This window comes from Dipodomys ordii, unplaced genomic scaffold, assembly GCF_000151885.1.
Source record: "Dipodomys ordii isolate 6190 unplaced genomic scaffold, Dord_2.0 Scaffold13, whole genome shotgun sequence".
Taxonomy (NCBI): Eukaryota; Metazoa; Chordata; class Mammalia; order Rodentia; family Heteromyidae; genus Dipodomys; species Dipodomys ordii.
In genome coordinates, this window is record NW_012267229.1 from 2,101,895 (window position 1) to 2,124,083 (window position 22,189).

Sequence of the window (22,189 nt, forward strand, 5' to 3'; positions counted from 1 at the left end):
CATTAGAAACACATGCATGAAAGAAAAAACATTAAAATACATATCTAAGGGTTCATTTTCCTGACATCACATTATCTGACCTTTTCCGCTTGACTCATATAATCTACATTTTTGAATGCGGTATGACAACTATAGTTGATGTTCGATTGTGTTCAGGATGTTTTCCAAATAAGAGATTTTTAACAACCCTTGCCATAAAAAAAAATAGAAAGGATTAATTGTGTAAGAAGATGGATGTTAACTTGTTTCACCATTTTATCACCTATATGTAGCTTGTAATGTCAGGTTTTATTTCTTGTATTTAATAAAACTGATTTGTAAGAGAACAAGAGAATAGGGGGTAGGCAACCCCTTACCTCTTAGAAACAAAAGAAAGCCATCAGGGAAGCAAGCCTTCACAAAATGACAAATCTGTCAGGTCTTTCAGAACTGAGTGAAATTAATATTTATTGTTTTAAATCCAAAACAAAATAAAACATGAATATTGTTAAATATAACCTTGCATTTATTGGTTCAGATGATAATTTTTAAGGGTCTAGAACAGCTCTATGCATGTGAGTGGGTTTGAAAGATATTTCAAAGCCTGTGGAATTGGACCAGAAGTAGAAAAACAAGTAGAAAAACAAGACTTGAATAGGTAGTTTTCTTTCTTTAGGTTTCTACAGAAAATATATCCTAAGACAGGAATCTCAGGTGACCTTGGGGAAATGATGGACAGAAGTGGAGAAGGAAGGGCCATAAACAGGGTTGTTACCATGCCAGTTACCACTGCAGGAAACTGGATAACACTCTTAAGAAACCAGAAGTATCTTGCACTTCTTCATTACCTCACCCAGAAAGGAGAGCTCCTGTTTGCATATTGGAGCATGGGCAATAAGTTGGGACCTATTAAGACAAAATGCCTGGAATTAGGAATGGGAACTATTTTCAGAAGCAGCATGGAAGCAGTTGGGGAATATTAGAGACTGTGGATCATTTAATTTAATGATGATGAGGTGTATTAAACAGTCACACAAAAAATGTAGTCTTCATTTGTATAGATTAGTGTTGGAAGAAACCTTAAGGAAACAGTCTACTAAAAATTCCATATGAAACATGAGATGCCCAGCGCCAATAATATGTTGTTTTATGGCACGTTAGTTAGCTCAGACCACAGCAAGGAAAAAACTCAAGTCTCTTGACTCTTAGCTCAGAGTTCTCCTTAATGAATCTCATATGAAAGTAATACTTATTCATAGGGACTTGACTAAGCATGAACTTGGATTATCTGTTATCAATAGTTTATTATCTTATTTTCATGGTAAATACCCTTGGATTTTCTGTAATTCTCAAATATTGTTTTTACAGCCATTTTCCACCTTATCTTTCTTACCACAAAAATTTCTCATGTCTCAGAACCTCTTTATATTAATTAGAAAGCCCATTATGAATGTTTATTACTTGATTTTATTTGCTTAGCTTCTCCTAGCCACATCTCACGCTGAGATGTGTATGGGGAACTCTGAATCTCAAAATGTTCAAGTTGACCCATTGTAACAATGCGATGTACAAGACACTATGTTGAAAACGAACTTTACAACTTGGGGTGGGTGGGGTGGATGGAGGAGTTGGGGAAATGGGGAGGGAAAGGATGGTAGGGGAAAAACAAAGGAGGAGGTAACAATGCTCAATAGGAAATGTACTCGTTACCTTACTCATGTAACTGTAACCCCTCTGTACAGTATTTTTACAATAAAAAACATAAAAATGTTCAACATTATTTATAATAGGAAAATACTGGAAATGACCTACCCACATGTTTATAGGAAAAAGAACCAAATAAATGACATCCAGAAAACAGAATAAAATATACCAACTCAGAATGATTTATAGCTATACAAACTATAATGTTGACTGAAGAGAGGCTAAGAAATACAGTCCATAAGACATGATTTATATTCATGGGGCTGTGAGGTATATGGTTTAGGGACAGAAAGATAAAAATGTAAGAACGGAGTCTAGAAAGATGTGCATTTAGCTCTTAGGTGTAATGGTTGATCACTTCTCTTGTATAAAATACACAGGAGTTACAAAACCAAGATGTTAAATTTTTTTTTAATTGCCAGTGGCAGAATCATAAATATTTGGTTTTTTTTCTCAGAAGTTTTCTGAGCCTTACCATTTTTTAGGTTAAATTACAAAGTTTCCTAAGTAGCATTATCAACTTTCATAGAAAGAAATCCAAGAGAAATAATAGTATCAGTAAAGTGAACTCATATATAAGCAAATCTTCAGGTTCATGCCTAAGAATGAGATACAATCTTGCTTCCAACCCCAAAACTATGGAGAACTGCCTGAATCAATCCTCACTACCCTTGCAAGCTGTGATACTTCAGGAATACCTCTTTGTGACTAATTTTCCTTGTGTCTCAGAGGCAGTAACAGTACCTATTATCAATTGTACTTTTGATGGAAACAGGTAATAATACAGCTTACTCTAGAAAAGGGCCTACCATATCCACATCAACAGAATTTGGTGACCTGCAGAAATGATTACTATGCTTTGCCAAGACTCTCTCAGACTTTTTCTTTAAAGAATGTTTTTCCTTTTAGTAGCACTATCCTTCACACACATATATGATTGTTGTACGAGAAGAAGATTGCAGGCTCTCATCTGCAGCGAGTCTTGCTTTGCAGTCTATAATACTAATGAATTGGAACAGCAAAGTTCCTATTCATTCATTTAAGTAATATGTTTAAACCTCATTATAATGTAATATACTGTGCAGTGTAATTTAGCACAAGGGATCTTTCTTGGGCCCCAGCTAGAAGGATTTAATTACTAAACTTCTAAGAGGACATTTCAGTCACAAGGCATCACCTATGAGACGGGACAATCTTGAAGGTCAGAGTTGTCAACAGTATCCAAAAACATTTCTTTGAAATATAAAAGGAGAAAGGCTTACATAAAAAATTATAGAAATGAACCCCAAGAAATGGAAACAAGGTATTTTTTGCTTTTTGCTGATTTTATTTTCTGTACTTTTTTTGTAAGTTTATCTGTTTTGCAAGGATAAAGGGATACACAGAAAGGGTGAGAGAGAAAAAGAGTGAACAAATGAATCAGTGATGCTCACTAGCCACTACACTGGAAATTAACTATATAAGTTGTGGGTGGGGATGAGAGGGAAAAACTGGAAGAGAGAGAGTAAGGAGTAACACTGTTCAAAAGAAAAGGTACTCATTACCTGACTTATGTAACTAACCCCTATGCACATCACCTTTATGATAAAAATAGAGATATATATATTTTAAAAGCAATAATATAAAAACCATTCAAGACGTTAAAAAGCCTTCCATGTACACTTGTCATGATATAACAAATCTAAGAGAAAGTGGATGGTCATATAAGCTGTTTATTTGAATTATTGGAAAGTCCTATGGAGAAGGTATCTATAGAGTTTGGATAGATACTAGTATCTATATGTAGTCTATGGATACTAGTAACAAAAAATACAAAAGGCAACAAAGAAAGCTGAGTACTCTATGGCCAAAGAACTCATCTGTGTGCTGCTAAGGACATTGATTCTCACTTATATTTTACACATTTTAAAATATCTGAATTCCAACATAATTTCTGATCATTTTTTAACTGTAGGATTCATGGCCACAGATATTCCCTCACAGATGGTAAGGAAGAAAGTTTGCCATGGTACACAACCTACTTTCATAATTGGAAAGCACACTCAACTTTAAGAGAGCTAGGTCATCCAATGGTGAGTAATCCCTATCTCCAGGAGAAAAGAATTGGCTAAGGTGAGCAAGCTCAGTTTTATATCTCAAGCACTACCAGTTGCTGTTTTGAAAGTTCAGTGAATGTGTTTGGTATGTAGATTATCACTTGTCAGAGCCCCAAATCAGAAAAAAAAAAGGTACCAACATTCACAGAGGAAAATGTATTTTATTTCTGTAAGCAATTGTATTTTGTATGACAGCTAGAAAGGCATTAAATAATTACATAAAGCATGAATCCCATTTGCCCCCAAAGTAGTAAGCAAGGATTTTGACTAATACCTCCCTCCCTCTCTCTTTCATACAGACAGACACAGTCACACATACACATACATCCTGCTCATGGTTTAATTGTAAAAGAACAAGCCTATTCATGTCAAAATACAATTGACTACCGGGGTAACTTCACTTAGGGAAGTTTAGCTTTATCTTATGATATAAAATTGTGATCTAAAAGATTGTTTATATATTCCAAATAGTTCTATGAAATTCTGTTTTTATTTTCATAAAACTCAATGCAACAACACTTCAGAAAAATTAAGAACTAAGATACCTACAAGAGTAGAATATGCTAAAGATGAGGTTTTCACAAACTAGAGTGTATACACACATACAATTTCACTATGGTTAAAATTCATCTCTCAAAAATATCCATCCTGTTTTTTTGTTTGCACACAAAATGACATAAACTTCAACTTCCAGATTTCAAGTTTTGTGGTAGAACTGGCCATTGTAGAAAAGATTGGTTTTCATATTGATATAGGAATAATATGCTTAAGGATGTTATTGGCAAAATATGCAGTTTAAGTTGTGAAGTTGATAGCATTGTTTGCATTAAAAGGAGATTTTATTTTTTGTCAAATTAATATTCCTTAACCACTACTGTACTTCTTCCTTTTATGCTCCAGTAACAATTAACTCTGAGGGTCTTTAAAAAGGGAGATGGCCCAGCCTGCTCTGACGGAAAATAGATTTCTCATGCTGCTGCAAGGCCTCTAGTACCTCGTTTGTGAAGAACAAGTTGTAAAGCTTTATTATTTCCCATAAAGTCTGAACAGTTTGAATACATAGAAAACACACATCAATATTTCCCTTTTTAACACATTTATGGCATGTCAGTTGCAATCACCTAGGCTTGTAGTCTCAATCGGGAAAAGTGGTCATAATACAATTTGCACCTATAAAATGCTCACTTTGTTTTGATAAAGTTTAACAATAAATTGAGCTTGGAAATCATGTTTGAAGATAGGCTCTCTATATAAATTGGGAAAGACCTCACTATTAAACCACTGTTTTTTTTTTCAGTTAGACAGGTCAGGACTTAGCCCCTCAGTCATTGAAGTTCTTTATATTCCTTTTTCTCTTGCTTGATTCCAGCCTGACACTACTGCTTAAACCATGAAGTTTAAAACATAGGAAAAAGAGTGAAGATGTGCTGTACACCTGTAACATTCTTAGTAGTTATGCCAAGTATCCAATACAGGCTTGGCATTCCTATACATCCATGTTTTTTTTTCCTGGCTTGATTGTAATAGCTAAGTTACTAGAAGAATCAAATAAGCAAAGTAGAGAATTAAATTACCCTTAAGCTAGTTGTTTCAGTAAGTCAATAATTATGAACAAAGTTTCCTACATACAAAGTTCCTACATTTGTTCACTCACAAATGGTTCTGATTATTGTTTTAGTATATGGTGAATCAATATTAATAGAAGTCTTTGCTTTCATGAAGATTATGTGGAAGAGACAAAATTCAAAAAAAGAAACAACCAAAGCAAACACACAAAAAACAATAAGCACACAAAATAACCTCCAATGATAAGGGCTATGATGTAAACTAAAGCAAGAAAGAGAATAGGTAGAATTGTAGATCAGAATAGCCTTACTCAAAAATAGTTAGCATTGCACAGCATTCACTTGGCACATTGAGCAATGCCCTGAATGCTAGAAAAACATGAATTCATTAAATCTGCACCAATTATGGGAAGACAAGATGACTTTCTTCCCATTTCCATGTGACAAAATGGAGGCACAGAGAAGTAAATAACCTGCCCAAATCCAGTGCCTAAATTTGAGACCACCATGTTAGACTCCAAAATCTATTCTTAACGGTATTATACAGTATGACTATATATTCCTCCTCTGAATGATTTCAAAAGGAGGAGGATGTCATTCAAGGTCAGCATCACCAGACTTTTTCACTTTGAGATTTTCCAAATAAAATCTTCATGGAAGAGATGAAAAAACTGAAGACTTGGAATCTCACAATGTAGATTCCTGGAAAGATTTCATCATGCTAAGTATGAGTGATCTTGAACAAGTCACTTAATTTAGTACCATGAGGGTGAAGTCCTCATTTCTTTTGCAAAACATTCAATTAAAAAATAATATAAAGCACATGATTCCTAGCAGAGACTCAATTAGTGTCTTCAGAAAGAATGAAATGTTTACCTCTTATGGAAAGAGGAGAAGAAAGAGAAAGAAAGAGGAAGAGAAGGGAAGAGAAGGAAAAAGAACAGAAGAGAGGGGGAGTGAGGGGAAGAGAGGTATTAAATGCAAGATACACAATTTTAAACAATAGGATGGAAATCTTTGCCCCATTCTTTTTTTATTGTGCACAGTAGAAACTGGTTTCACTTGCTAAAAGAGTAACTTCTAAATTTCTTTCTAGTCTAAATATATTGCAAGAATTTTAACAAAAGCTCCATTGTCCCTAAACGTATAACCTCAAGGATAGTGATGAATAAAACATTGCTAATTTACCATGATGAACAATAAATAGAAACATCTCACAAAGGGGCTTTAAAATATTGATTCCTTATTTCATAGTGGTGTAGCAGGAGAAAATATCAAGATAGCCATGCACAATAGGATGGTATTTGGACTGTGTTATTAATGTGTTTGAGATAACAGTTTTGGTGCCCATGACAACCAGTTAATTTGGTATAAAGAGAAACACTGCTGTCACAGACAAGACTATGTAAGGTTAGAAATATTGACTCCCACATGAGAATGTAGTTCCCTAAAATTTGCCTCCTTCCATGTACATACCTACTTGGACTGATGAATTCCTGTCATTCTTAAGAATTTTTGTACAGTTTTGTACAGTTTATCTGTCTTCATAATTCTTATCTACTCACCTTTACAGACAGTGACGATTATTAAAAGCCAATAATCAAGGTGATTTGTGGTCTGTACCAGTACTGAAACTTCAACTTAGGGACTTATACTCTCACTTGGCCTCTTCATTCAAGGATGGTGCTCTACCACTTCTGGCTCTATGGTGATTAATTGAAGGTAAGAGTTTCATGGACTTTTCCATCTGGAGTCTCATGGATTTTTCTGCTTGTGCTAGCTTCAAACTGAAATCCTAAGAGCTCAGCCTCCTGAGTAGCTAGAATTATGAACATGAGCCACAAGCACCTGGCTTGAGGTAAGTTTATGTCATTGGAGAGTATAAATAGTGTAATTCTTTAGAAAGAATAAGTCAAAGCCCAACAAAATAAGTACCAGAAAGTACTTATAAGTACAAGATAGTAGGATGGGACCAAGGGTAGAGGGATAAAATAGTGAAGGCAGAAGGGAAGGGAAGAATGCAGGCAAGAATTCACTGGCTAAACCACAGAATTGAGTGAAATAAGGGAAGAGGTGGGTCGATAGGAGGTTTTGAAGTGATGACAGAGATCAAGATGCATTGTACATACAAACTGCTTAGTTAAATGGCAAAAATTCAATACACAACCTAAAACTAAGATAGGGAAAAGAGTGGGTTGGGAGGGGTGGATCAGAATGTTAAAAGCGGTGACATTGATCAAGAGGTACTGTATTCATAAACTGCTTTGGTGAAAGGAAACTCTTTTGTACAACAACTTAAAGATAATAAAAATTTTTACAAAAGAAGCACTAGGAAATATTTTGGGCATACAGAGGAGGAAGGCCTGATTCTATCAGCCTGTCCAGCACAGTGATTAGTTTTCTTCTCCTCCTCCTCCATACTGCTCCTCTAGTACAAATGGATTGCTGGAGAAATCCTAAAACTTGCTATCACATCAAACCACTTCCAAATTCAAACCTTCCCAGATTGCTTTCTCAAATAGTTCCAAAATATGAAATTTTCTGAATTCCATATTCATAAAAAAATAGTTCAATACAGTATTCAGCATAATAGGAATAGAATACATGAAAGATGAAGCATATGTGCATATGATACACTGTAGCTGGTATAGGAATAAAATTAAAGCATCAAGAAAATCAACCAGCCATCCCAGGAAAGACAGTAGTTTGGCCTCATATGCTTTGATGTAAGCAAGCAACGCTGAGCATCTGTGAAGAGAAGGGATTTCCACAATATCCCTTTGCGCTGCATAAACCTTCAAAGACATAAGTGAACTCCAAATACAATACAGATAACAATTTGAAAGAGAACTTGCAAAAAATACAGTTAAGGCTTTTTCCGATGATCTTCACTAAGCAGAATAAACACAAAGGGGGAATAAATCTTGCCTCAAAATGTCACAGGTAGGAAGAGAAAATCTTTGCAAGGCCTGTGAAAATTATAAGGATTTCACAAATAGCATGTGATTAGGAATAGAGCAAACTCAAGGTAGTTCTGAGAAATGAAGGAGCTACTGGGAACATTCCAAATAGTACTGCAAACAGATTGAGAAGGGCAAGGCTACAAATGTCAACAAGAGAGTTACTCTGCTTGACTTAGCTTGAAGTGTTCAACACAGCATAGCATTCCCCACCTCCCAATGAAAACAGCAATTTCTATCAGTAAAAGATCAGGTGAGTGGCAGGTCGAAAGGCTAAAAATTACTTAAGGAATAGCAAGGTAAATATTAATACCCAATTGTGTGTTTTGACTCCTATTGCTTTCCTCACAATGCTGCTTTTAACATTTTTATTGTGAAGGTGATGTATAGAGGGGTTAGTTACATAAGGAAGGTAGTGTTTACATTTCTTGTCTAACTTGTTACTGCTTCCCTCATTTTTCTCCCTCTTTCCCTCCCTCCCAATCCCGGCCACCCAAGGTGTCCAACATGTTGTCTTGTGAGTACCCCTTTGTCCTTTGTCTCATCATTTTGTTGTTCCCCTTCCCTTACCTAACAATGCTTTTACTAAGTAGGATTTTGTGTTTCCTTTGACACTCTCTTTCAACCTTTCTCATTTGCATTTGTAAGTTTTTTACCTACTGTACTGACTATGACAGAGGTGTGGTAAGGGGATAAGGCTATCGTTATTGAATTTAAGAGCATTGACTAGACGGTAGCATTACCTTATGTTGTATTCCACTTTTGCTTTTCGTGTTAGGCTTTCCCTTAGCCAGATATATTACACACTAAAAAAATAGGATATTCACAACTTTCTCAATGAACTTCTTACTCTGCCTTGGCCATAGTTGCTGTATTACTCATTTATTACTTGACATACAAATGTAATCTCCCAGTTGTAGCAAGTCAGACACACATAGAGTGGCGTCTCTTGCATACTGCTACAGTCAGCGGGGACTTCAGACATCTGAAAGCTTCACAAAGACAGGAGGGCATACTCTCAACCTTATGTAGATGTCTGTTGGTTGACTTCAGAGGTCCATGCCTGAGCTCCTCAAAGCATTGTAGCTTCTTTGTTCCTCCAAGCTGTCTCATGACATGGCTTTACCCAGAGAGAATGGTTAGTAAGGTTATATGGTAACTCTCAATAGATTGATGTGTCCTGAGCTCCAAAACCTAGGAATGTGAACCTACAGTATTCAGAAAAGAGTTAAGGATGTCAAAGCCTTTTTAGACAAAGAGAGAGACATGGAAGTTGTCATGTGATAAGGAAGTAGAAGTTAGAGGTATGTTGCCAAACAACAAGAAATACCTAGAACCAACAGAAATATGTCTCTAGGTTTCCCTAGAGCCTTCAAGAATATGGCCATGATAATACCTTGAGTTTTGTCTTCTGCCTCCAGAACCAGAGAGAGAAAAACTTTCTGCCATTTAAGCCATTAAGTTTAGTCACTTGTTAGAGCAGACATGTGACACTAATACAGAATAATTCTGAAGACAGCAAGCAGAGAGAGAGAGCACTACAGATGAAAGCCAGGGTCAATTCTAACCTAATCTCTTCAATTTCCATTATTCTGACTATTCATGTTCATTTCACTAGAAGCATGTCATTGTGCTCAAGTCATGTCCAGGAGAGGGAAATTAAGCTCTATCTCTCCAGGGGACAAATGTCAAGACATTTTTTGGAAATTATCTTCAAGGCCAATAAAGTTGCTATCTAAAAATCCTGAAATGACTCCGTACTGTCTCTTTTCTCTGAAGCAACTAAAAAGCAGAAGCAAATGTCTGAGTTTTAAGGATATTAAGAGGATTTTTTTCCTTTATCTTTTATTGTGAAAATACCATACAGAGGGGTTACAATTACATGGGCAAGGTAATGAGAACACTTCTTATCAAGCATTGATGCCTCCTCCTTTTAAGAAGATTTTTATTACTGTACTTCTTTTTTTTTATTACTGTACTTCTTACATGTGACTTCCATATTTCCTTGAACATCAAGTCACTGATGCCCATATTCTAATATACTAATAATGTCATAACCCTCACTGCTGGTTCTATAATTTGTATGAAACACACAATTTGCAATAACTACTATATATGTCTGAGTCAAGCAGAAAAGGTCAGATAAGTTGATGTTACGGGAATGAACCCCAAGATAAGTATTCAAATTTTTTTGTTTTTTTTTCCTTTCATGAAATTATTTCTAACATATTTATAAGATTATTTCTTTGTTGCTTTGTGTGTCCCTCCCCCATAGTATAACCCATGCTTTCACTGTATTTGATGTTGGCATAATTTGTGGAAGGGAAGGAAAAAAACAAATCATTTAACTAGGGATACAGGCGAACCCATTGCAACAATGAGATGTACAAGTCGTTATGTCGAAAAACAAACTTTACAATGTTGGTGTGGGGGTGGGGAGTATAGGGGGAAGGGGGGAGTGTGGGAAGGGATGGGAAGGAGAAACAAAGAGGAGGCAACAATGCTTGATAAGAAATGTACTCGTTATCTTGCCCATGTAATTATAACTCCTCTGTACGGTATTCTCACAATAAAAAAAAATTTTTTTTAAAGTGCCAGATAAGGTAAGAAACTATTTTCTTCAATAGTTCACATATCTCATAATCTTTTTTAATAATTAAATTACCACAATATATTTATAAGGTTAGGATGAACAAAGAGACTAAGACAGACATATCTTTTAACAGAAAAGTCATGACACCATGGCAAGATACCAAGGCTCTATTCTTGAATCTGTTCCTTAGTGCATGATTCTGGGCTTCAGTTTTACTTTTTTTTTTTTTTTTTAGTTTTACTCTTTTATTTTACTTTTATTGTCAAGGTGATGTACAGAGGGGTTACAGTTACATAAGTGCAGTAGTAAGTACATTTCTTGTCTAACTTGTTACTCCTTCCCCTCATTTTTCTCCCTTTCCCCCCTCCCCTCCTAACCCCCACCAAGTCGTAAACATGCACAAGACAATATGTTGGAAATGATCAGTTTTTCTTTTCAATTTTTGAAGGGCTTGAACTCAGGGCCTCATGCTCTTAGTTGGCTTTTTTACTTAAGGCTGACACAGGACTCTACCACTTGACCCATACCTCCACTTCCAACTTTCTGCTAGTTAATTAGAGATAAGAGTTTAACAGACTTTTCTACCCAGGCTAGCTCCAATCCTGAATCCTCAGTTCCCTGCATCTTGAGTAGTTCAGATTACATACATGAGCCATTATTACCTGCCTTCAACTTTTCTAATCTTTAAAATTATGATGTCAGATTAGGTAAATCAACTCTGCTGGGAGCTGGTGGCTCATGTTTGTCATCCTACCTAGTCAGGAGAGTGAGATCTAGGTAGCCTGGGCAGGAAAAGTTCATGAGAACCTTATCTCTAATTAACCATCAGAAAACTGGAAGTGGAACTGTAGTTCAGAATGGTAGAACACCAGCCGTCTAGCCTTCTAGTTCAAGGATATCTCCCAAGCAATGAGTTCAAGCACTACAAACAAACAAACAAAAATCCCAAAATCCTATCAACTCTATCAGCCACAGAAGTGCTTTTATTACCTCCAAACCTAGAAAAAAACGATATATATGCCAGAACTAAAATAGAGGAACAAGTAGAAAAATGCATGGACTATCTTCACTCTAGACATTAAATAAGATGATTTTTATAGATGATTTTTTATTTTAAAGGAAAAATTCAATTACTCTGCCTATAACAATTTTCTTCTAAGTAGCAACATGGCTCTCATGTCAATGATCATATCTTCAGGAAGGCCTTCCCTGACCACCTTGGGAAAGTAGTTTCCTTCATTTGTTCTCCCTTCTACTATCATACTTTATTTTCCTCAGTCTTTGACATTACCTGAGATTTTTATGTCAATGTGTTTATTAGCTACATCTATTTGATACAGTCTAAGTTCTAAGAGGATGGAGACCTTGTCTTCTTCACTATAGTCTTCTACTTACTAAAAGAACATTCCATATTCTAGAAGAACACTCTTGTGAAATAAAGTATGCCAGATTTTGACAACTAATAGAACCATATACCTCTATGCCTTGCAGTATTAAAAAAGGAGTTCTGTGTATATATGTTTAACAGAACCCACTGACTTAAATTATAGCTTCCTCCAAATAATCATAGACAAGGAAACTTATGCACAGAAATCAAAGGATTTTAAAAAAACAGTTAGGATATCCTAAATTCAGGACCTCTCTTTAGGTCTTCTACATTGATGTTTAGAGTTCTGGATACAGAATCTACACTAGTGTAGAATCTGATTCTATCAGTATTTCAACTGGAAACTTCTCTAATCACAAAGTGCTATAACATTTAATATTTGGAATTAGTGATTCATTGCTGGTATAAGTACCTTTTATATGTTCTGTGTTGCCTACTTTTTAATCAAGTCATCTATGTTAGTGGCGGCTCAAGGACTATGATAATACAGGTGGAAAAGTCTCCATTTCACTCAGCATTCACTACTTCAAAGAATGTACACTGCTGTCTCTGCATATTAACCACCACAGCCTTCAGATTAACCTTCTGGTTGCTTGTTCCTGACCTCCAAGCATCCCAAATTATTCAAAGCCATTCTGATAGCTCTAATTTATGAGAACACCTTCACATATTCATCTCTTCAATCCTGAAAAATGATTATCCCTGAACAACAGTGGCTCTCTTTTTAATCTTAGCTGATAACTCTGATTAAACGTGTCCACAGGCTGATTACCTCCACCATGGTTAACACCAGTGCTAACTACTTATTTCACAGTGGGAATTGCCTTCAAGAACCCATTTACATTATTACCCAGAATTGATTTACAGTGTTATTTCCCATTGATCATATAGGAAAAAGAAGATATAGACAATGCCTTCTAAAAGCCAGCTGAAGACAGCAAATCATTTAAGCAAGACATAGCCATTGTTCTACACACTGTCAGTAAGATCACAATACAAATATTTGTTGTTTTGAAACAGATTTCTTTCAAAAGATGCTATTTAGTGTTAGCATACGTTATCACCAAATTGTGCAGGGTAGCATCTACATTATCACAATGTGTAAAAATAAAAAGACAAAACTAAGGTATACACATGTATGTGTAGCAGGTGGAAGAATTAAACAAAAACTTCCCTGTACCTTTCTAACACTGCTAAACTCTGAGCAAGAAGGATAACAGATGCTTAAAGCAGATGCAAAACAAGAGATTCTGATTTTTTGGAATCTTGAGTATTTCCTGGGTCAATTTCCTACAGCAGAACCCAATGACAAACAACATGAAGGGAAAACAATGCTGTTGATAATCCTTATGGTAAAATGGTGTCAAGAGACAACTCTTGTGTGTGGTGCTATGTCAGATGTTAAGGATCTCAAGTGAATGAGACTGATATGCCTGTGCTCCAGAAACCCTTACTCTGAGAGACAAGAAAGAAACAACTGCAAATACAGTTTTAAATGCCATTAATTGTGAAAAACACTACACAGGAAAAGACCATATTAGAGTTCTCTTCCAAGAAAGCCCTAGACTATCAACCAAAAGGAAGCTTGTATTGCATAGAGAAAAGGCTGGACATCAAAGAATTGCAGCCCCAAATCTCATTCCTCTCCAGGACAATGGTACTCATATTTCAGCAGTCTACTAGAGAGCTTGCTTGTTTCATTCTGGCCAAAGTGTGGCATGAAAATGTGCATCTGTATCAAGGTCCCAGGTGATGCTGCCTCTGTCTCTGTTGGTACTCCTCCAAGGCCACTTTGAGACCTGCTGCTCTGGACTTTTTTAATCACCTTTCTTTTACTGATCTCCTATCATGAAGATCACTAAAAGGATAAAATGTATGAAACTGTTTAATCTATGTGAAAGGTGTAGTAATTACAGAGAAATGGATTCAAGTAGAAACTAAATTCTTAAAGCACTTAAGGAAAAATGAACCAACCACAGTTGATTTTTAGAATGAACAATACTATCCTTTTAGGAGAAAGATGATTTTATACTCTTCAAAAGCCATTTGTCTCTTTAAATAATATAAGGTATTTAATTATGGAATGGGCTCATGAGAGCCCTCAGGTCATCATCAAAGCCTGGCAGAGTCATACTCTTAGCAGCATGCCTACTCCACAGTGTTCGCAATCAGACACCTGCTGAGAAAGCCCAGGATGGCCAAAATCAGGTCATCCTGGAAGAGGACTAACTCAGAACCATCTTATGAGCTACCTACTCCAGAAACCCAATTTCCTCAGGCCTGCAGGCTCCCTTTCAGCACATTAGATAACCCCACTGGCAGAGGCAAGGAAGAAAGATTTATTGCTTAATACTCCAGTGTTTTAAACTAATTCTATCTTCAGAGACGACTTATTCACTTCCCTGTTCTGGCTCTATTGAGAAAAATGATTGTTTTTTTCCCAGATTTTTTTTCCCAAGGTGTAATTATTTGAAAGATTTGAAGAAGTCCAGCTTAGCTTTCCAACGTGGATTTTCTTGAGGCAAAAGAAGCAAAACACCTTCTATCACGTATTCCAAGAAAATGATAGCACATCTTTAGGCCTATATTTGATATTTGTGATCTCAAAAAGTTACATGCATTTAATAAAATACAATAAATATGAACTCACTTTGAATTTTACTTGCTTTCTTTTTAAAATATGAAAATTGCTCCAGAGTAGACATTGACATCTTTTTTCTTTAAAGGCCCAGATAGAATGTGTGTCAGGTTCTGTAGCCATAGAATTCCTGTAGCTGTTACTCAATTTGCTCACATATGAAATAAATCATAGACTTTATGTAAACAAATGTCCATGACTATATTCCTATATAAATTAACAAAAATAGGCATCAGACCTGGCTAGTACTTATGCTGACTGTCTATCTACCTAGTTCAGGGATCCTCGGCCATGCTATGAGTCTTATATTGATTTAGTCTGGTATCAGGAGCAACAGATTTAACCTTTCTGTATTTGAATTTCTCTTTGGGCTGGAAAAAGTAACATTACTTGTCATGCACTTCCTCACAGCAATTTCAAAAGGACTGATGAGCTGGTGTTTCAAAGTACTATGATTTCTTGATGAAGGGCACAAGAGGAGTACTAATTATTATCAACAGTGCTTTTTAAGCTACTATCATCTGATCATTATTGCACCTGGAAACAGAATGGAAATTCTGATTCATACCACTCATTCAAACAGATTATGCCATGGTCTCTCACCCTAGAGATCTCTTCAAATGATTAATGTAAAACTGAGTTGCATGCTATTACCTTTGAACAACTATGCAGAATAAAAACAGATTCCAACGTTTTATACACACAGAATTTTTTCTATTTAACATGGATGATTGTTAATCTCTAAAGCCTAACATATTCTAAAGAAATAGACATATGAGCTATGCTGGAAAACCATCAAGTAAACTAAACACGGTGTCATTATTTCTCTTTTCTTCTTTATGAAGAGTAAATTTGTTAGAAGACTTTAGAACTGGTTAAGTGTTAAAGTATTTTTTACAACTGTCCATTAAAATATAATGAATAATTGAGACTAATGTAATCATTTATAGAGACATCAGTGCAATGGCTTTTCTCTTACATCTTACCTAACACCAGTTATAAACCAGTTTGTCACTTTCCACAATTAATTGGCAGTTATTTCTCTAGTAATAAAGTATTATTGATTAGATACAAAAAAGAAAGGGGAAGTAAAAAGTTTGCATAAATAACATACATAAAATTATAAAACTACATATAAATTTATATATATTAGACAAATACACACGCATATATATATATACATAGTTTGGCAAGGATAACACCTTAGAGAAGGGTATGAAGTACTTAAGGAAGTTGGCCAAATACTGGGTCACCAAGACATATAGAATAGACATATAAAATAGAATTCTAGACAAAGAATGTCAGTCCAAAGGTTTTAAGGATCATGCATCAATCTTCGTAGTTTTTTTAAAATAAGTTTTTTATTGTGAAAATACGGTACAGAGGAATTACAATTATATGAGCAAGGTAATGAGTACATTTCTTATCAGGCACTGTTGCCTCCTCTTTTGGTTTTACCCTACCAACCCTTCCCTCCCATCTCCACAACTACACTCCCCAATCCCTGCCTAAATTGTAAAGTTCGTTTTTCGACATAGCATCTTGTACATCTCATTATTATAAGGGGTCAACCTGTATCCCTATTTAAACATTTTGTTTTTTCATTCCCCTCCACAAATTATACCAACATCAAATACAGTGAAAATAGGGGTTATACCTTGGGGGAGGGACATACAAAGCAACAAAAAAATCACGTGGTACCTTATAAATATGTTAGAAACAATAGCAAGAAAAAAAACCACTTCTGTCCTTTTCTTGGGGTTCATTTCACTTAACATCATCTTATCTGATCTTTTCTGCATGTCTCAGACATATACTAATTATTGTAAATAAGAGAAACCATAGGACCTATGTTTCTTTGGGCCTGGCTTACTTCATTTCATATAATTTTTTCCAAGTCTTTCCATTTCCTAACAAATGGGCAATGTCATTCTTTCTGATGGAGGCATAGAATTCCATTGTGTATATATACCACATTTTCTTGATCCATTCATCTACTGAGGGGCATCTGGGTTGGTTCCATATCTTAGCTATGGTAAATAATGCTGCAATAAACATAGTTGTGCTGGTAGCTTTAGTATGGTCTTGTTTGTGATCATTTAGGTAAATGCCCCAAAGTGGGATTGTTGGGTCACAGGGGAGCTCTATGTGGAGTCTTCTGAGGAACCTCCATACTGCTTTCCAAAGTGGTTGAACAAATTGGTTCCCTTCTGGCCACATCCCCTCCAGCATCTGTTGTTACTAGATTTCATGATTATAGCAGTTCTAATTGGGGTGAGGTGGAATCCCAATGTTGCTTTGATTTGCATTTCTTTTATGACTAGAGTGGTTGAGCATTTCTTCATGTGCCTATTGGCTATTCTTATTTCCTATTCAGAGAAGTCTCTCTTTAAATCTTTAGCCCACTTATTTATCAGGCAGTTGTTTCTTTGAGGATTTATTGTTGGGGATTTAGTTTTTTTGTTCTAAGTATATTTTAGATGTGAGACCCTTGTCCACTGTATGGCTAGTGAAGATCTTCTCCCAATCCGTAGGCTTTCTATTGATCTTGCCAGCTATGTCCTTTGCCATGCAGAAGCTCTGCAGTTTCATGAAATCCCATTTGTCCAGCCTTTCTTTGATTTGTTGTGTTTCTGGGTCTTTATTAAGAAAATGTTGGTCTGTGCCAAGGAGTCCTAGAGTTTCTCCTGTTCCTTCCTATAATGTTTTCAGGGTGTCTACTTTGACTTTGAGGTCTTTGATCCATTTAGAGTTGGTGCAGGGTGATATATAAGGATCTTGCTTTAGTTTTCTACAAGTGATTAACCAATTTTGCCAGCACCATTTACTGAAGAAGCTGTCTTTCTTCCAATCTTTTTTTTAGCTCCCTTATTGAAGATTAGGTGGCTATACGTCTGTGGGTTCATTTCTGGGTTTTCAATTCTATTCCTGAGGTCTCTTCTTGTGTCAGTACCAAGCTGTTCTTATTACTATGGCTTTATAGTAGAGTTCGAAATTTGGTTACTCCAGCACTGTTGTTTCTGTTGAGGATCATTTTTGCTATTCAGGGTCTTTTCTTGTTCCATATGAATTTTGGGGTTGCTTCTTCTATTTCCTTGAAGAATGAGGTTGGGATATTGATAGGTATTGCGTTGAATTTGTAGATAGCCTTGGGAAGTTTTGCCATTCTCACAATGTTGATCCTTCCAATCCAGTAGCATGGGAGGTTTTTCTACTTCTTAAGTTCTGCTTTGATTTCCTTTTTCAGGTTTTTAAAGTTTCCATCATAGACGTCCTTCACTTCTTTGGTTAATTCCTAGGTATTTTATTTTTTGTGGGGCTATTATGAATGGAGTGGCTTTCCTGATTTCAGCCACGCTCTTCTTATTATTGGCATACAGAAAAGCCACTGACTTTTGAGGGTTAATTTTATACCCTGCTACTTTGCCAAAGTTTTGAATCAGCTTGAGTAATTTGGGAGTGGAGTCCATGAGATTCTTTAAATACAAGATCATGTCATCTGCAAAGAGGGAGAGTTTTACTTCATCTTTCCCCATTTGGATCCCTTTTATGTTTGCATCTTGTCTTATTGCTGTGGCTAGGCATTCTAATAGTAAATTGAAGAGAAGTGGAGAGAGTAGACATCCTTGTCTCACTCCTGAGTTTAGATGAAATGGCTTACAGCATTAAGTATAATGCTAGCTGCAGGTTTGTCATATATAACCTTTATTGTATTGAGGAATGTTCCATGGATTCCTAATTATTCCATAGCCTTCATCATAAAGGGGTGTTGGATCCTGTCAAATGCTTTTTCTGCATCTATTGAGATAACCATGTGGTTCTTATCCTTGCTCCTGTTGATGTGATATATTATATTAATTGATTTATGTATATTGAACCAGCTTTGTATCCCTGAAATGAATCCTGTTTGATCACAGTGTATGATTTTTTGGATGAATTGTTGAAGTCAATTCACCAAAATTTTGTTGAGAAGTTTTGCATCGATGTTCATCAAAGAAATGGGTCTATAGTTCTCTTTCTTTGATGAGTCCCTGCCTGGTTTTGGGATGAGGGTTATGATGGCTTCATAGAAAGAGTTCAGTAGTGAACTTTCAATTTCAGTGAAGAGTTGGAGGAGTATTGGTGTGATTTCTGCTTCAAAGGCCTTGTAGAATTCTGCTGTAAATCCATCTGGTCCTAGGCTTTTCTTAGATTGGGAGGTCTCTTATTGCTGTTTCTATTTCAACGCTTGATATGGGCCTGTTAAGTTGGTTTTCCTCCTCTTTGTTTAGTTTTGGCATGTCAATATTTGCTAGGAAATCTTCCATTTCTTCCAGGTTCTCAAACTTATTAGCATAAAGGTTGAGAAGAATTCCCTTATAATGTTCTGAATCTTGGTTGTTTCTATGGTGATGTTTCCATTCTCATCTCTGAGTTTATTTATTTGGGCATGTTCTCATCTTTTTCTGGTAAGATTTGCTAAGGGTCTATCAATTTTGTTAATTTTTTCGAAGAATCAACTGTTTTGTTGATTCTATGGTTTTTTATTGTAATTTAATTCTGATTTAATTTTCATTATTACTTTCCATCTACTGGATTGGGGTTTATCTTGCTGCTCTTTTTCAAGGAGGTTCATGTCTCATTAAATTATTGGTTTCAGATCTCTCCAATTTGTTGAATACATCAGTCTTTGTGAATGAAGGAGAGAACAGAGATAATATCAAAGAGGAAAATGCTGCATCATATACATCATTGTAAACCATTTTAAGGACTCTGGCTTTAAGTACTGTACCTCTACCAGGTCTGTACAGAATGGATTACAAGACAGAAAGCATTTGAAGTAGAGGCCACTGTTACAAAGGTATTTTCCAGGGAAAAGGACCTAAAAACTTATTTATTGACCATTCATTCATATTAGTACAGAGCTTGTATCAGAGACACTATAAGATATAGATATGGTGTGACAGGCAAATGTCCTAAGCCATAAAGCCTGATTCTGTGGGATGGTAAGCAACATGAACATCCCACGGTTCAAAATCTTCTAAATGCTCCCCGCTAAGCCACAGAAATTAAAATTATGAATACAAAAAAATCTTGGTATTGCAGATAAAAACTGTTCCTCAAAAACTCAATTATATAAACAGGCCTTGGGCTGATATTCTTGTCATTCAAGATTTCGTCTTGAGAATTATAGTGGACATTTTTCTGTCAGAAATCATTTAAATATCCAAGGAATTAAGAATGAACAACATATCTGGGTTTATTCTACCAATCATAATTAGTCACAGAACACATATTATAAGTAATTATTTCAAACACAACCATTTGTGAATAGATTAATTTAGCAGTCATAAAAGAAGAGCAAAGGGCAGACTGAAATGGCCAAATTTGTCTAAAACCTAGTGGATACCATTTTCCAAACAAATTGCTGATGCATAAAAATATTATCCCTTGAGGCTGGATGACTGGCTCTAGTACCCCTATAATGATAAGCCCGCAATCTCTGAGGACAGATAGAAACTAGTCTCTGCTGTCAAACTGTCACAGAATTATTAAATATGGAGAGGAAAATGACTCAAACAGTATGTAATGAGCTCCTTTTTCATTCGCTCACCACACAAGCACATCTGTGGATTGTTAATGACTCTGAAATGGATGAACCAAATTGATGAGAAAGAAACCATCTCTCAGGGATAAGACAACGGGAAGCAAATACACACACTGTTTATAAAACATGAATTAAAATATGAGGGATTTATAATGTTTTGTGAAATACTATATACAGTGTCATACAAATGTAATTATTGCTCATTTTCATATTCCTTTCCTCTATGCTTTCAGCACCCATCCTTAATCTCTCTGTTTATACAGGATGCTCATGCACGCCACTCCTTAGCACGAACTTATGCCATTAGTATGGGAACTTGTTAAGCATAACTATTGGCTTGTTGACCTTTCATTTAGTGTGTGGTTTTGTATAAGTCCTCAATAGCTAAAATATGATGAATGACATTCAGAAGAAATGGAACAACTTACTCCATGTGATGTCAAACTGCAGCAAGCATATTAAGAGGATTATATTCCCAACCATACACTTTAGCTATCACTTTTTTTAAAAAACTCTTTTTATTGTAAGGGTGATATACAGAGGAGTTACAGTTACATAAGTCAGGTATTGAGTACATTTCTTTTGGAACAGTGTCTTCTCTCTCTCTCTCTCTCTCTCTCTCATTTTGTCCCCATTTTCCCCTACTTGAACCACCCACCCTTTCAAGTTGTATAGTTCATTTCCAACATAGTGCCTTTTGAGCATATTTAGAGATTTCTGAGCTTACCTGACTTCTGAGAGCACAGAATTGGAGAATTTTGACTTGTGTTTTAATACAAAGGATGAAGTAACATCAATAGGAAACCCAGCTTATTATTTGGTATTAAAGACACAGCCTGGAAATTAACAATAATACGTTCATTCTCACGACAAACAACAGAGCGGTATTTGTAAACATGGGGCTACATAATCCTGAGGAAATCACCTTTAATAATTAGATCCTGAGCTGTGTGGGCCAGAGGAAGAATAGCACTAAACACCATTTTACACACAGGGCTTTATCTAATATAAATATGTACACTAAGTAGTACTAAAGGGTCACAATACCTTTTTCCACATGGTTAAAAACACTAAGAAAAAATAGTAATTAAGGGGAAAACTACATTGAAACTAGTTGATATATTTTTACCAGCAATCCATGGTCAACAATATAGAATCTTTACAAAAAATGCTACTTTTATATATTACTCTTTACTAAAACCTAAGTTTAAACATACTTTAAAAGTGACCTTTTAACTATAACATATGTCTTCACACTTACTCATGTAAAATTTATTCTTACACACAACCTGTTTGTAAAGAATTCACATGGTATCCTACAAATTGTGTTATAATATTTTTAGTCTTTTCCCCAAGAAAAACAAAAGTAGCTTCACTTTTGCATAAAATTTTGTTCACAGATCTGGAGAGTATAGTAAGACACAGGTAAATGAAATAGAAATCCAGCATCTCAATTTCCAGTGCAAGGCACACTTGATTAGCAGACAGAAGGCTTCCTGGCTGCTTCTAGGGCCCGGAAGATTCTGTAATTTAAAAAGCTGCACCTTCAATCAGTTTCTCTCTTAAGTGTTTTTGTTCTATATCTCCCCACCCCAGTTACCTAAAAACTAAGCAACAAGGTCAATCCAATCCAATGCCTCTTTCTATTCAAATAAAATGGAAATGTTGACCATTTCACAT

General features: G+C 35.7%; 1 protein-coding gene across 1 annotated transcript in view; it reads right to left on the bottom strand.

Moving 5' to 3' along the window:
* Macrod2 (MACRO domain containing 2) overlaps positions 1 to 22,189 on the bottom strand; it is a 1,827,576-nt gene that overhangs the window by 1,213,058 nt on the left and 592,329 nt on the right. The window lies entirely within an intron of this gene.